Source organism: Malus domestica, chromosome 13, assembly GCF_042453785.1.
Source record: "Malus domestica chromosome 13, GDT2T_hap1".
Lineage (NCBI taxonomy): Eukaryota > Viridiplantae > Streptophyta > Magnoliopsida > Rosales > Rosaceae > Malus > Malus domestica.
In genome coordinates this window covers 24316440-24334086 of record NC_091673.1, presented here as the reverse complement: position 1 = coordinate 24334086, position 17647 = coordinate 24316440, and positions in this window count along the sequence as shown.

Genomic DNA, 17647 nt, shown 5'->3' with positions numbered 1-17647 from the left:
TTCACCATTCTGAAGAGGCATCGAATGAGGTTGAACCCCAACAAATGTTCCTTTGGCGTAGGTTCTAAAAAATTCTTACGCTTCATGATAAGCCAACGAGGCATTGAGGCTAATCTAGAGAAGATTAAAGCAATCCTCGACATGAAGGAACCGGTAACTTCAAAAGACATCCAGAACCTTACTGGCAAGGTGGCAGCCTTAACTAGGTTCATCTCTAAGGCCACAGATATATGTGCTCCTTTCTTCAAAGCACTTAAGGGGACTAAGAAGTACATTACATGGTTTGATGAATGTGCCGAGGCATTCAAGAACCTCAAGGACTACATGAATAAAGCCCATCTGCTCTCTACACCTAAAGTTGGTGACACTCTCATTATCTATCTATCGGTATCAGCTTCAGCTGTAAGTTCCGTCCTCATTCGAAAGGTTAGTAATGTCGAACGGCCTGTCTACTACGCTAGTAAGGCCTTACAAGATGTAGAGACACGATACTCCAACATTGAGAAATTGGCTTTAGCATTGGTCATGTTTGCTTGAAAACTTCGCCCTTACTTCCAAGCGCACTCCATCATCGTGCTTACCAATCATCCTCTTCGACAGATACTCCAGACTCCTGACACTTTGGGGCGAATGATAAAATAGGCGATAGCATTGGGTGAGTTTAACATCTCCTACCAACCAAAGCCAACTAAGAAGGGCCAAGCAGTGGTAGACTTCATTGCCGACTTCACATATCGTGTTGACATTGTTTCTACACTTAAAGAAGTAGTTTCATTACCCTCGGAAGCTTAGAAAATGGAACCAACAACCTTACCATGAAGTCTATATGTTGATGGTTCGTCCAACCAACAGGGTTGTGGAGCAGGACTAGTCCTTACAACCCCTGACAAAGTGGCGATAGAGTATGCTCTTCGTTTCAAATTCAAGGCATCGAATAATGAGGCCGAATATGAAGCCCTCCTAGCAGGCTTTCGTTTGGCCAAACACCTAGGGGTTAAACAAATTGATATCTTCAGTGACTCCCAATTGGTGGTTAACCAGGTCACCAACAACTTTGACGCTAAGGATAGCTCCATGGCAGCATATCTGGCACAAACACAATTATAGCTCAAGCACTTCCACTACCAGATCACCCAAATTCCTCGAGCGGCAAACAGTCAGGCAGATGCTTTGGCTCACCTCGCCTCAGCAATGGAAGACAAGATTGGGAGAAAAATTCAGGTCGAATTGTTGGCAACACCAAGCACCATGGCTGCGGAAGTGTGCAACTTACAATAGGGGGATAGTTGGATTACCTCGATTTAAAGATTCCTTGCTCATGGCATCCTTCCAAATGACAAAGTCCAAGCTAAGCAGATTCAATACAAGGCTACCCGTTACTTGATCATTAATGACCAACTCTACAAGCGGGGTTTTAACCTACCATGCCTTATGCCCGCAGAGGCGAAAATTGTCCTTCAGGAAATACATGAAGGAGTCTGTAAAGATCATGCTAGATCTCAATCCCTAGCACACAAAGCTTTTCACCAAGGATATTACTGGCCAACACTCCACCATGATGCCATCAGAATATCTCGCTCATGTGATAAATATCAACGCTATGCAACTATTCCTCACTCCCCTCCTGAGCCGCTCACTCCTATGATCAGCCCTTGGCCCTTCGCCTAATGGGGAGTTGATTTGATCAGCCCAATGCCTGAAGGGAAGGGTAAGGTCCGCTATGCAATAGTTGTTGTTGACTACTTCACAAAGTGAGCTGAAGTAGAACCATTGGCAACCATTACTGAGGCAAAAATAGAAGACTTTGTATGGATGACTATCCTTTGTAGATTCAGCATTCCCAATGCGATAGTTACTAATAATGCGGCACAGTTCGACAATAATAAGTTCAGGATGTTCTACTCGAAGTTCAACATCAACTTATGTTTTGCCTTCCCAGCTCATCCCCAGTCTAATGGACAAGTCGAAGCTATCAACAAAATAACCAAGCGAACTTTGAAAACCAGCTTGGACAAGGCTAAAAGTTGTTGGCCAGAATTTGTACCCCAAGTTCTTTGGGCATACCGCATTTCGTATCGGACATCAACAGGAGAAACCCTATACTCACTTACCTTTGGTACAGAGGCAGTTGTCCCAGTTAAGCTTGAGCAAGCAATGTTCCGAGTCCAAAACTACGTGTAAAGAGAAAATGACAAACCACTTACCCTCAAGTTAGATCCAGTCGAGGAACATAGAAACCATGCTCACTTGAGGAATGTCGCCTACAAGCAGCGCATCTCCAACTACTATGACTCAAGGGTTAAACCTCGTTCTTTCATAATGGGGGACTGGGTATTGAAGAAAAGATTACTCTACGACAGAGTCCCGAGTGATGGACCACTTAGTCTAAACTGGGAAGGACCGTTTGAAGTTGTTGGCATCAATGGCCCTGGCTCCTACAAGCTTAGAAGCTCTGATGGCAAGACCCTTGGCTATCCATGGAACGTTGATCACTTGAAGTACAATTACAAGTAAACTCACATTGTACAAGTGTTAAGCTTCAGCCATTCGGCATCTTATGTAACGAAGACTATTTGGCATGAATTCAATAAAGAGGTGATTTAGACAACTCGGTCCTAATCATTTTACATTCTAGCAATGAAACACTCGGGTTCAAAGCTTCAACATGAAACAAAGTCTAAGTATATGTCAAAGACTATACAAATAAACGAACAACTTCACAGTATATTTGTTCAATCATATATTCCAACACATTCATACATAAGCCAACTGTGCTTCGAAAGGGTTCAACATACTTTGTGTCATTCGACACTTGCTACAATGTGCCTCAACACCTTACCCTTATTCTCACCAACCAAGTGATGAAATGTGAAGAACAAACTCATCTTCATACCACCAACTAGGTGATAAAATGTACAACCCGTACTCTCTTTCATGCCACCAACCAGGTGATGAAATGTACAACCCATACTCTAATATCATTTGGCAACTTGCCACTCATGCCACCAACCAGGTGAAAAAGGAACTCTCCTTCATGCCACCAACTAGGTGATGAAATGTATAACCCGTACTCTAATATCATTTGGCAACTTGCCATTCATGCCACCAACCAGGTGATGAAATGTACAACCCGTACTCTAATATCATTTAGCAACTTGCCATTCATGCCACTAACCAGGTGAAGAAGGAACTCATCCTCGTGCCACCAACCAGGTGATCAAATGTGATGATAGGTGATTAAGGAACTCATCTTCGAACCACCAACCAAGTGATGAAAGCAACTCACCATTCATTCCACCTACCAGAAGACGAGTGGTACAACTTGTACATGTGAACTCCTAGCATTCACAAATAATCAAAAACCCTCATGCTTGACAACTCAACTAGGGGAGCACTTATGCCCAACAAGAGTTATAGTCACCAACAAAGTCTTATTGCAAGCCCACAACAACTTCAGTGCATGGCATACTATGATCAAGCTATTCAACCATCTTGCATCTGCTTCAAACACTTCCTCTCTGTAAAAATGCAAACACTACAACTCGTAGAAAGCTTCACACACTCTTGATCAAGACAGTGTGAAGCAAAACCAATTTATGGTGCCAACAAGAGCTTCATCAAAGGAGTTCAACCACAATTCTCAAAAGCTTTACACACTCTTGATCAAGACAGTGTGAAGCAAAACCAATTTATGATGCCAACAAAAGCTTCATCAATGGAGGGCAACCACAATTCTCAAAAGCTTCACACACTTTTGATCAAAACAGTGTGAAGCAAAACCAATTTATGGTGCCAAAAAAAGCTTCATCAATGGAGGGCAACCACAATTCTCAAAAGCTTCACACACTCTTGATCAAGACAGTGTGAAGCAAAACCAATTTATGGTGCCAACAAGAGCTTTATCAATGGAGGGCAACCACAATTATTAAAAGCTTCACACACTCTTGATCAAGACAGTATGAAGCAAAACCAATTTATGGTGCCAACAAGAGCTTCATCAATGGAAGGCAACCACAATTCTCAAAAGCTTCACACACTCTTGATCAAGACAGTGTGAAGCAAAACCAATTTATAGTGCCAACAAGAGCTTCATCAATGGAGGGCAACCACAATTCTTAAAAGCTTCACACACTCTTGATCAAGATAGTGTGAAGCAAAACCAATTTATGGTGCCAACAAGAGCTTCATCAAAGGAGGACAACCACAATTCTCAAAAGCGTCACACATTCTTGATCAAGACAGTGTGAAGCAAAACCAATTTATGGTGCTAAGAAAATCTTCATCAATGAAGGGCAACTACAACCCGTAGAAAGCTTCACACACTCTTGATCAAGACTGTTCGAAGCAAATTCAATTTATGTGGTTCGTCCAAACCTTCGACTACTACAAGGTGTGGCTTGCATCACCATCTCTTGCTCAACAGTGTGGAAGCAAAATTTGTATATGTTGTCTCTCCCACATTTTCAAATTTCTAGTTTCCCCAAAAAAAAAAAAAAAAAAAAGGGAAATTTAACAAAGTTCATCGATAGAGGACAACTACAAATTCTCAAAAGCTTCACACTATCTTGATCAAGATAGTGTGAAGCAAAATCAATTCATGATACCCAACAAAGCTTCACCACAAAAGCTTCACCAACAAAAGCTTCAACAATGGAAGACAACTACAAATTTTCAAAAGCTTAAATATATATATATTCGGAAATTCGAAAAACAAAAAAAAAAATTTGCCTAGGCCTCCTCTTCTTTGGGCCTAACAACTTTCATAACAAATATATATGAAGGAGGAGTTTTGGGCTACCACTTAGAAAGGAAATGCCTCATTTGTCAACTCCATCGACCGGAGACTTGGGGGACTCCCACCATATGCTACTGCACCTTGTTACTCGGAAGTCTCACGACCACTCAGTAACTTGGATTTTTCAAGTCTCCAACCGAGAAGTTTTCCTCACTCGGGAAATTAAGGGAGCACTACCTCAACATACATGCTTCACTCACAAAGCTTCAACAAAAGAAAAAACTCGAAAAACTTAGTGAAGAAGGCCTTGATGTATTTAACACAATACGTTGAAATGAAGCAAAGCTTGTTTATTGATATCTTCGCTAAGTTACAAATATGTACATATACATGAATCAAAATTAACAAACAAGAGGGAGCTTTCACAAAAGTGGCTCAGGTGAAGTCTCAACAGTCTGCAGAGCCCCAGAAAGAGGAGGCACCGGAGGGTGATTATTCAGAGCCTCAGTACTAGGCAGAACCTCAGAAGGAGGAGGCACCGAAGGTTGATCATTTGGAGCTTCATTACGCGGTACAACCCCAGAAGACGAAGGTAATAAATTCCATTGGAACAAACCCACAAACCTCTGATGATCAAGTAAAATCTGACCATCAGATTCCTGCTGCTGGTCGAGCTTCCTCTTCATGTTTGTAGCATAGTCATGTGCGAACCTGTGCAACTGTTTATTCTCATGCTTAAACCTTCTGATCTCCTGTTTGAGACTTATCACTTTAGCCACCAATGATTCAACTTGGTGGGTTCAAGCAAATAGGCATTGGGGCATATTAGACACAGAACCTGCACATTGAACACTAAGAGCCTGTTATCTTTAGGAGTGAGAAGGTTCCTGGCCACCATCGCAGCGGTCATAACATTCTTTATCACAAAGTCCCCAACAGTAAAAGGACCAGTAGGGGATAAGAAGGATGGGCGCCATATGTTGTCTTGAGAAGGCATGACTGCCTTTTCACCAAAGTTAAAGTCAAAACGACGGTCCAATGGGCCAGACATTCTCAGAAATGATGAAGGAGAAATGAGGTGCAATAAATCTCTGAAGTACAAAAATAAGGGGAAAATTCGTGCAAGTAATAACTCTCTAACGTACTTCTTGCACACAATTGGTGCCCCTATAAAAGAAAGGGCAATAGGGCCGTTGGTTCAAAAATCGAAGAGGCACCACTCTCCGGATTTCAAGAAGTAGATTTTCCTAGTAAAATATGTCGACAATCCCCACATGCAACATCAGCTCCTCGGGTACCACAGATAACTTTGCCAAAAATCTCTGACAAAGTTTAGACACATAAATTTTGAAGGTCCAGCTACCTTACCATTACCCACAAGTGTAAAGAAATAGCACCACTGCTTGATAACTGGAAAGTCCCTGTGTGTGTCAATCTTCGTGCTCCGTGGCAAGGTAGACTGGCAAAAATGCCCAACCTTTACTCACATCAAGAAAACACTCCCAACATGATTACTTGCTCAAAAATCGAAGACGTACCGCTCCCCAAATCTCGAGAGCCAAACTCCCACCAGGTTTGCTTTCTCAAAAATCGAAGAGGCACCGCTATTCGACTCTTGAGAACCAGACTCACAACAGGATTGCTTTCTCAAAAATCGAAGGCGCATCACTCTCCGAATCTCGAGAGCCAGAATCCCAACGGGATTGCTTTCTCAAAAATCGAAGAGGCACCGCTCTCCGAATCTTGAAAGCCAGACTCCCAACAGGTTTGCTTTCTCAAAAATCGAAGAGGCACCATTCTCCGAATCTCGAGAGCTAGGTCCCCGACAGGATTGCTTGTTCGAAAATCAAAGAGGCATCGCTCTCTGAACTTTAAGAGCCAGATTTCCATGGATAAAGCTTATCTGTAATCTTCACACACAAAATCAGCTTTTCAGATACCACAGACCACTTTTTCAAAGTGCTCTGACAAAGTTAAAACACGTGAATCTTGCAGCTCCCACTACATTGTTATGACCGAGAAGGGTAAAGGAATAGCGTTACCACTCGCTTTTAGGACAATTCCTATATATGTCGACCTTTATCCTCCACAGCCAGGTAGATCTGCAAATAAAAAAAAATGCTCAACCTTTCTTCACATCCGAGAGGGCACTCTGAGCAGAGTCTCTCGAAATACTCAGCTTGTTTTCCCCTAGAGCAAGAGTATCTCATATCATCAAGGTTAAAAGCAAGAGTATCTCATATCATGCTTTTTCCCTGTCTTTTCCTTTGGCCTTATTCTTACCTGCAAGACAAGGAGAAAGAAAGCAATCGATCAGCACTTGGAATCAAACTTCCATTCAGAAACTGACTACCTAGAACCCCTTGCCTGATTACTTACCTGGGATTGCTCTCGAGTACTCATCTTCAACATCTTATGCTTCAAGATAATATACCACATCTGCCTGAGGAACAGATAGGGCAAGTAAGAAGGATACAAGGAATCATGTGGAGACAAGCTTAACAGAACATGTGCCGATACATCCACTACTTTATCAACAACAAAAGTATCCCATATCATCAGGGTCGAACGTACCCTATATTTGATGGACTTGTTTTGACCCTCAAATTCTTGAGTCGGCCTTATACTCTGGAAGAAACTAGAAAACCCTTCAGCCCAGTTCAAGAATAAGCATGTGGAAAGTTACTTCTTCAAAAGCAAAGTATCTCATATCATCTCTTCTCCCTTTTCTTCTTTTTATCCTTTATGCTACCTGCAAGATAAGGAGAATAAGAACAATTAGCCGGAATTCGAAATCAAACTTCTGATCTGGGATTGATTGCTTGGAGCTCTAATTGCTTACCTTGTCTGTCACATCTTTCGGCAGATCTCCTAGCTTGGCGACTTGTGTAAACCCTTCACAATTAATGAAAACTCATCTACTCTATGTACGTAGCCAATCTGGGTGAACCACGTACATCTTGTGTTTGCTTCCCTGTCTCTATCCATTTGCATACTTATCCATACTAGTGACCGGATCAATCTAGCGAAGGTCACAAACTTGACACTTTCTGTTGTACCAAAGTCCTCACTGATTTTGTGCATCAACACCTCTCATTCTTCAGCCATGCATTCTCCTCAGCAAGCCTAGTGTGAGCACTTGCAGCTTATCCAGTTCATTCTTCAGGCTCTCACTAGCAGACATCGCACCTTGCAGATTCACTTTCTTGGGCTCAAGCTTACTGGCAACATCCTTGAGATAAGAAACTTCATCATGCATAAATATAAGCTCATCATCATTGGCAAAACAAGCAGACCATAGCTTTGAATTGGCATGCTCAATGTCCTGGACCACCAGTGCAAAGCGATTGACTTCCTTCACTGCAACCGCACAAAAGTGGTGGAAGAAACATCTGACCCCTTCAAAATGGCTAGCTCATATTTGAGTTTCTCAAATTTTTTAGAAGCTACGTGAAGCTGAGTCGTTAGCACCACTTCGACCTCCTTAGCATCCATAGAAGCATCATGATCAATGCGCATAGACTCAATAGCCAAGATTAAAGTCTTCTGCATAGTTGCAAGCATGAAGGACTTTCTCGAGTAGGTAGGACGCTTTGCAAAAGAGTCCTAGCGGATTACCTTCTTGACATTATCAACAAACTTGGCACATGCATCGACGTTCTCAAGAAGGTGAGCCTTCAACAACACATAAATCTTGGGAAATTCCTCATAAACAAACCCGATGGACTTTTCACAATTAACCATGTGAGTAGACTTCTCCTTCTCAGCAAACGAATCAGTCGCAACAATAGGAAAAAACTCCATGGCACCATTTTAGCAACAGAATCCACCTTCCTATTCCTCATAACGGTGAACCTCTCAGAAGCCGAACTGGATTTAGCTCTAGATGCGGGTTTCGATATAAACCTAAACACTGAAGGCACAATTGAACCCTTACACTGGGCAATCTTCTCAGCAATGGTCGTGGCCACATTCAGAGCAGCAGACTTTATAGGCTCAAACTCAACAGTCTTTTCTTCCCCTTGGAAAAAGTCAGATCAATAACAAGCTTTTTAGTAGTAAACGAGCCCCCACGAGAAGACAAAGAAGTCTTTGGTTTCTTTTTAGCCAACGACTCACTAGCAAGTGAGGAAGACCTTTTTTGGTCCACCCTCATTGGCAGCAGGCTCCACGACAACAATCAGATGAGCAAATGCATCATCCTTTGTCCACTTAACTTCTTCTTGCAGAGGCAGTCCGTCTTTTTCTTGACGAAGAGGACTGAGCAACTTTGAAGTAATCTACCTTACCGAAGAAACCACATTGGCAATACAAAGATGGAGGCTATTTATCAATTTTGTGATTGGTGGAAGACATCTCAAAATTTCTACAAAAAATACGAAGAAAAAAAATATTCAAAAGGCAAATCGCAAGAAGAAGAAGAAGAAGAAAAAATATAAATATATATATGCATATATGCATAGAGGACAATAGAGCCCAGCACATTCGAGCCAGGCCCCACGGCCTAATTCACCATCTCAGCCAGGTCACAGAAGGCCCAGCCCTCTTCTCACCTCTCTTCACTCTCGTGTATGCCCAGCGAGGCCCAACGCCTCTCGGCCCAACTCGCCAGCAGAAGACCAGTACCTCCTTCTTTCTTCGCCTGCACGAGCAGGTACCTAGCAGCCGTGGAGGCCCAACCTGAGTTGGCCTCTTTGTTGCTCTTCACCCAGTGAGTCTGCCACCTTTGCCCAAGCCTAGCCGAGCTCATAACCTATGCCAACCAGTCATCGTGCCGCGCTGCCAACTGCCTGAGCTGCTCCCTGGAGCACCGTGGCATCCCTGCCACTTTTCTCACACCTCATCGACCCTCGCCAAGCCAAATTTTCAAGCCTTGAGGCTCTAGAAAATTAAGAAGAATGAAATTTATTTTTTTTTTCTTACCTTGGTATGGCACAGACAAGAAGAACAACAACAAGAAACGACTCTTTGCAAAGGCAAAAGAAGAAGAAAGCTAGGGGAAGGGGAAACAAATTTCCTATGGCTTCTCTCTTCCTTGTAGGGATAAAAATTGTTCTCCAAATTTATTTAATCCCTTGCTTACGACAAATTTATATAGGTATTGAGGGCAATTGGTTTCCTTTTCCTAGAAGAGTCTATCTCCAAGTCAAATAAGGAGATCTACATCAAATTGGGAAACAACTCTTTACATAACTAGGCGGTTTGGGACTTCTACACCTACTTCCCTTTTTCTACGTGTAGCCCAGCAGGTGTGAGGGCATTTGTGGAGCCTAAAAAAATCCCAAAAATCCTAGAGGCGACACTTGGACTTTTGCTCAAGAAAGATAAGATTGCCCTCATTAATGGGCACGCTTTTCAGATACTTCCTAAAGGTCCATGTGGTTGAATACGACTATCCACAGCTCACCTGCCCATGACAAGGAAAAGTCAAATCATTAAAGATAAGGATAATTACCCAAATCCTTCAAGTAAGTAATCCATATTTCAATCTATTGGGGATATTTACACCATTATCTCAAAATATTATTTCCTATTTAATATCCTGAGAATATTCTCTCTATAAACCATGGCCAATAGGTCCATCTTTACCAAATTTCGGTAAGTTTTTGCTACCCCTAAAAGCCCTAAACACATACTCTTTTCAGAGAAACTAACTTAGGCATCGGAGATCCATTGGCGTAACCCCCTCCGCAGCCACCTTGTGGGCGCATGAGGCTTAAGTCTTTGTTCATGAGCGGAGCCATCAAAGGACCAAAATGGTCTCGGGCCTACCTTGAATTTTTTTTTTCATGCAAAAAACTAGAGTTATTCCTTTTATTTCTGAAGACTTTTCACGGGATTAGGGCCCCAACTAGAATATTTTCCTTATTTTTTTCATTCGGTTCTGTTTGTACCATACTTGACCAATCTCGAAACTACTGAGCACCGATCAATGTTATACCGTCAAGGACCCAGAAGAGTTTCCCTCTAACTAAGAGGCTAATCACAGCACGACACGTGTCGACATCAGAAGCCAATCATAGCGCGACACATGTCAACATCAGAAGCCAATCACAACACGACACGTGTCAATGTCAGAATGAAACTAGAAACTCTCTTCTATAAATAGAGATCATTCTTTCACAATATTTCCAAATGTCATTTGTACTAAATCATTCACTAGTACTCACTAAACGAGAGCTTGAACCTATGTACTTGTGTAAACCCTTCACAATTAATGAGAACTCCTCTACTACGTGGACGTAACCAATCTGGATGAACCACGTACATCTTGTGTTCACTTCCCTGTCTCTATCCATTTACATACTTATCCACACCAATGACCGGAGCAATCTAGTGAAGGTCACAAACTTAACACTTTCTGTTGTACCTAAGTCCTCATTGATTTTGTGCATCAATATTGTGCGCCGTCTGTGGGAACGACACTTATTCTCACTCTCTTCAGCTTTGTCAAGCTGGTTTCCACCATTCGTACACTCTCTTTTTACCAGGCATCCCTCTCCAACATAGGGAGCGAAGGAAGCCATAACATACAGAATGACACCCCTCTTGCACCTAGTGCGAAGCAACGAAAGAAGGAAGGAAATAGGGTTACTCTTGAAGCTAAAGTCGATGAGCTAGAAGCTCAGAAAAACAAGATAGCAATGAAGAATGAGGTCTTCCAGGAGCACTATGAGAAGCTCTTTGAGACGTTCCATGAAATTAGGCGTACTCAAACACACGAGCTCGTTGCCCCAATGGACATCAACCATCATCTGGGTGCCCCCAACATGGAGGGTCACCTTCCTTCTACATGGGTATCCCTGATGAGGAGCGAGCTAATCATCAAAACATTGATCAACATGAGACTTCTCTCAACCCAGCTGCTTCGACCCGAAGCAGAAGAAGTGGACGAAGACACCTCCTTACAGAAAGGTTGGAAAAATTGAAAACCGTTTATCGTGACTGCCGAGACTTCCTAAAGCAACGTCGAGATAATCCTTTCCGCATATGCTCGAAGATCAATGACCCAAGGGTTTCTGAAAGACTCGATCCCCTCCCACGACCCAGGCCAGCTACCAATCTAGGGAATGAACGACAGGTCCCAAAGGAACATAAAGGTACATGGGACTATGAGGTATTCCGATAGACTTGGCCTATAAGTCAATACGGTGAGTCCAAGGAAAAATCACACGCCTTTGCTCAAACTTTCCTACTTCCAAAAGGCGATGGAGACTTACGAAAGAAAATCCCAATGGTACACGACTCTACTCAGGACCCCCTTGTCCTACAGCTCCTTGAGGAAGTAAACAAGTTGAAAGCCAAACATCAGGCCAAGATACCTGACTGGAACCAACCCAGGCCTAGCCCTCTCACAAGGAGGATCCTCGACACCCCTCTTCAAGCGAAGACAAAATAAAAGCTTGGTTTACAACTCTATACTGGAAGGGATGACCCAATTGAACACCTTAACCTCTTTGAGTCTACCATGGCATATCGGATGCACACCGACGAAGAGCAATGTCTTCTCTTCCCCTCCACCCTCTCTGGCAGAGCTTTAAACTGGTATTGCCGTCTTCCACCTGAGATGGTAGACTCATTTAAGGAACTGAGGAAACTGTTTGTCCATCAACACATCTTCTAGACCGATCGCTTGCATTCTGCAGATGATTTGTACACTATTTGCCAAAAGTCGGATGAGTCACAACGAGAGTATGCCAGTCATTTCAGCCATCAGTATTCTTGCTGCGTTGAGGCAGATGACAAGACCGCCTTCAAGGCCTACGTGATTGTTTCTTCAAGTACATGATTAATGCCAACACTTGGAAGACTTACTCTGAGGTGATGGCACAGGCTTACAACCATGCCTCCGCTGAGGCAAAGACGTATCAAGGGAAACCCCCCACAGCCATCCCTTATCAGCAAATAGGGAATGAAAGCCAGATCCAACCAAATGAGAAGACCTCAACCTTCCAAACGGCAGCGGTGCCTCCCCCTGCCATACTTAATACTTTGCCAAGTCAACAGACATATCAATCTCAGGGCAAAAGGAAAGATTTTCATCCTCACCAGTCTCATTTTAGTAAAATGAGTAAGGGACACTACCGCGATAACCAAGGGTATCGCCATGATAATCCCTGACCCCAGGCAGTCAACACAGTGGGTCAAGCACGTGTCAGGACAACTCCTACCCCGAGGTATGACGCATGCACACCTTTGAAAACCACATGCGTGGCTATTTACCCCAGCATAGCACACCTGATACCGAAGCCAAAGCTAAGGCACCCGGATTACAAGCCCACGAAGAACACAGGCACGTTTTGCTGCTACCACGAGCATAACGGCCATGACGGAGAGAAGTGTGTCACCCTTCGTGATCATATTAAAGCTTTGGCATGTGAAGGAAAATTTGATCAATTCCTCCTTCACTCTCCAAGGGGAAACCGTAACCAACGCCAGGTGAATGTGATATATTCCATAAGTGATGGCACACCCATATCTAAATCTTCCAACAGGGCCATGAAAAATAGTGAACGAGCTTTAAGGTCTGGCCACCAAGTGTTTCACATGGAAGCCATCAGGGGAAGTAAGTATCAAAAGCCTAACTGGGATCCAATATGTTTCTACCCTAAGGAAGAAAGAGGTATCATCTACCCTCACAACGACCCACTGATCGTGGAAGCTCACATAGCCAACTTTGAAGTACAATGAATCCTGGTAGACACGGGGGATTCGGTCAATATCATGTTTGCTGAAGCTTTCAGGGCACTTAATGTAGCTGAACCCTTGCTTGATCGCTAAATTTCCCATCTGATAAGCTTATCCGGTGATATCGTGCAACCTTTGGGGAGCATACACTTACCTTTCACCATTGGCACAGGCCCTTACACAGCTACCATTACCACTAACTTCCTAGTGGTTGATTGCCCAATAACATACAATGTCATCTTCGGACGCACAGGCATCAATGATCTCAAGGCCATGGTATCCACACATATGTTGTTGATGAAATTTCCAACCCCTTATGGCAATGGTTACATCAGATGAGATCAACTTAGTGCATGATCATGTTATAACACTTTGGTCAAGCAACAGCACCTACCCCAAGGAAACCCTTTATATACATAATTAAGTCATAAAGACTAGCCCAGATGAAGCCAACTAGGATCTTCAGGGTGGCAACAGTCAACCCGATAAACCTCAAGATGACTCATTCACCCAGCAAGCACAACCCATTAAAGAGTTGGATAAGGTCTATATCTCAAAAGATTATTCGGATCGCTGGTGAAGATTGGCACCACCTTGTCACCACCCATTTGGTTGGTCATACGAGGACATGCCAGGCATCTCTCCCGATATCACCTGTCATCGCTTAAGTATTGACCCAAAAACCAAGCCAGTGAGATAGAAGCGAAGATCTTATGACGTTAAACGGTACGAGGCAATGAAGGCAAAAGTTGAAAAACTCAAAGGCATAGTCTTTCTCCGCGAAGTCAATTATCCAACGTGGGTAGCAAATGTTATCCTTGTTAAGAAGAATCCGACCAAGGAAAGTCTCCTGCTCCAAAAGGTCTTGTGGAGAATGTGTGTCGATTACACCGACCTAAACAAAGGATGCCCGAAGGATAACTTTCCTCTTCTTCTCATATACAGACTTATAGACTCTATGGCAGGGTGTGAACTTCTGAGCTTCATGGATGCTTACTCGGGATACAACCAAATCCTCATGAACCCTCCTGACCAAGAACACACAGCCTTCACTAATGACAGGGAACTATATCGCTATAAAGTCAAGCCTTTCAGCCTAAAGAATGCATGAGCAACTTATCAAAGACTGGTCAATTCAATGTTCGCCAAACATATTGGTAAAAGCATGGAAGTTTACGTTGATAATATGCTAGTCAAGAGCAAACATGCTGACCAACACATCACCAACCTATCTGAAACTTTCACCATTCTGAAAAGGTATCGAATGAGGTTAAACCCCAACAAATGTGCCTTCGGCGTAGGCTGTGGCAAATTGTTAGGCTTCATGATAAGCCAACGAGGCATTGAGGCTAATCCCGAGAAGATCAAAGCAATCCTCGACATGAAGGAACTGGTAACTTCAAAAGACATCCAGAGCCTTACTGGTAAGGTGGCAGCCTTAACTAGGTTCATCTTTAAGGCCACAGACAGATGTGCTCCTTTCTTCAAAGCACTTAAGGGAAGTAAGAAGTACATTACATGAACTGATGAATGTGCTGAGGCATTCAAAAACCTCAAAGACTACATGAGTAAAGCCCATCTGCTCTCCAAACCTGAGCTTGGTGACACTCTCATTATCTATCTGTCGGTATCGGCTTCAGCAATAAGTTCTGTTCTCATTCGAAAGAATGGTAATGTCGAACAGCCTGTCTGCTACGCTAGCAAGGCCTTACAAGATGCAATGACACGATACTCCAACATTGAGAAATTGGCTCTAGCATTGGTCATGTCTGCTTGAAAACTTTGCCCTTGCTTCCAAGCACACTTCATCATCGTGTTTACCAATCATCCTCTTCGACAGATACTCCAAAGTCCTAACACTTCCAAGTGAATGATCAAATGGGCGATAGCATTGGGTGAGTTTGACATCTCCTACCAACCAAAGCCAACTGAGAAGGGCCAAGTAGTGGCAGACTTCATCGCCGACTTCACATATCCTATTAACATTGTTTCTATGCCTAAAGAAGTGGTTTCATTACCTTCGGAAGCTCAAAAAATAGAACTAACAGCCTCAGCATGGAGTCTATATGTTGATGGTTCATCCAACCACAGGGTTATAGAGCAGGACTAGTCCTTACGACCCTTGACAAAGTGGCGATGAAGTATGCTCTTCGTTTCAAATTCAAGGCATCGAACAATAAGGCCGAATGTGAAGCCTTCCTGGTAGGCTTACGTTTGGCCAAACACCTTGGGGTTAAACGAATTGATATCTTCAATGACTCCTAATTGGTGGTTAACCAGGTCACCAACAACTTTGAGCTAAGGATAGCTCCATTGCAGCATATCTGGCACAAACATAATTGTTGCTCCAACACTTCCATTACCAGATCACCCAAATTCCTCGAGCGGCAAACAATCATGCAGATACTTTGGCTCACCTCACCTCAGCGGTGGAAGACAAAATTGGGAGAAAAATTCAGGTTGAATTGTTGGCAGCACCACGCACCATGGCTGCGGAAGTGTGCAACTTACAACAAAGGGATGGTTGGATTACCCTGATTTATAGATTCCTTGCTCATGGCACCCTTCCAAATGACAAAGTCCAAGCTAAGCACATTTGATACAAGGCTACCCGTTACTTGATCATTAATGACCAACTCTACAAGCGAGGTTTTAACCTACCATACTTAAGATGCCTTACGCCCGCAGAGGCGAAAACTGTCATTCGAGAAATACATGAAGAAGTCTACGGAGGTCAAGCTGGATCTCAATCCCTAGCACACAAGGTTTTTCGCCAAGGATATAACTGGCCAACAGTCCACCAAGAGATGCCATCAGAATATCCCGCTCATGTGATAAGTATCAACACTACATAACTATTCCTTACTCCCATCCCGAGTCGCTCACTCCTATGATCAGCCCTTGGCCCTTCGCCCAATGGGGACTTTATTTGATCAGCCCAATGCCTGCAAGGAAGGGAAAGGTTCGCTATGCAATCGTTGCAGTTGACTACTTCATAAAGTGGGCCAAAGCAGAACCTTTGGCAACCATTACTGAGGCAAAAAATAAAAGACTTCGTATGGAAGAACATCATTTGCAGATTCAGCATTCCCAATGCGATAGTCACTGACAACGGGCGACAATTCGACAACAATAAGTTCAGGATGTTCTGCTCTAAGTTAAACATCAACTTATGTTTTGCCTCCCCAGCTCATCTTCAGTCTAATGGACAAGTCGAAGCCATCAACAAAATAATCAAGCAAACTTTGAAAACCAGCTTGGACAAGGCTAAAGGTTGTTGGCCGGAATTTGTACCCCAAGTTCTTTGGTCATACTGCACCTCGTATCGGACATCAACAGGAGAAACCCCATTCTCACTTGCCTTTGGTACAGAGGTAGTTGCCCCAGTTGAGCTTCAGCAAGCAACGTTCCGAGTCCAGAACTACGTGCAAAGAGAAAATGACAAACAACTTACCCTCAACTTAGATTTAGTCGAGGAACACAAAAACCAGGCTCACTTGAGGAATGTCACCTGCAAGCATCGCATCTCCAACTACTATGACTCAAGGGTCAAACCTCGTTCTTTCAAAGTGGGGGACTGGGTATTGAAGAAAAGATTACTCTGTGACAGATTCCAAAGTGAAGGAACACTTAGGCCAAACTGGGATGGACCATTTGAAGTTGTTGGCATTAGTCGCCCTGGCTCCTACAATCTTAGAAGCTCTGATGGCAAGACCCTTGGCTATCCATGAAACATTGATCACTTGAAGTACAATTACAAGTAAACTCACATTGTACAAGTGTTAAGCTTCAGCCGTTCGGCATCCTATGTAACAAAGACTATTTGGATGAATTCAATAAAGAGGTGATTTAGACAACTCGGTCCTAATCCTCTTACATTCCTAGCAATGAAACACTTAGGTTCAAAGCTTCAACATGAATGCTTCCAACATGAAACAAAGTCTAAGTATATGTCAACAAGACTATACAAATAAACGAACAACTTCACAGTATATTCATTCAATCATACAACATACTTTGTGTCATTCGACACTTGCTACAATGTGCCTAGACACCTTGCCCTTATTCTCACCAACCAGGTGATGAAATGTGAAGAAGGAACACATCTTCATGCCACCAACCAGGTGATGAAATGTACAACCCATACTCTAATATCATTTAGCAACTTACCACTCATGCCACCAACCAGGTGAAGAAAGAACTCATCTTCATGCCACCAACCAA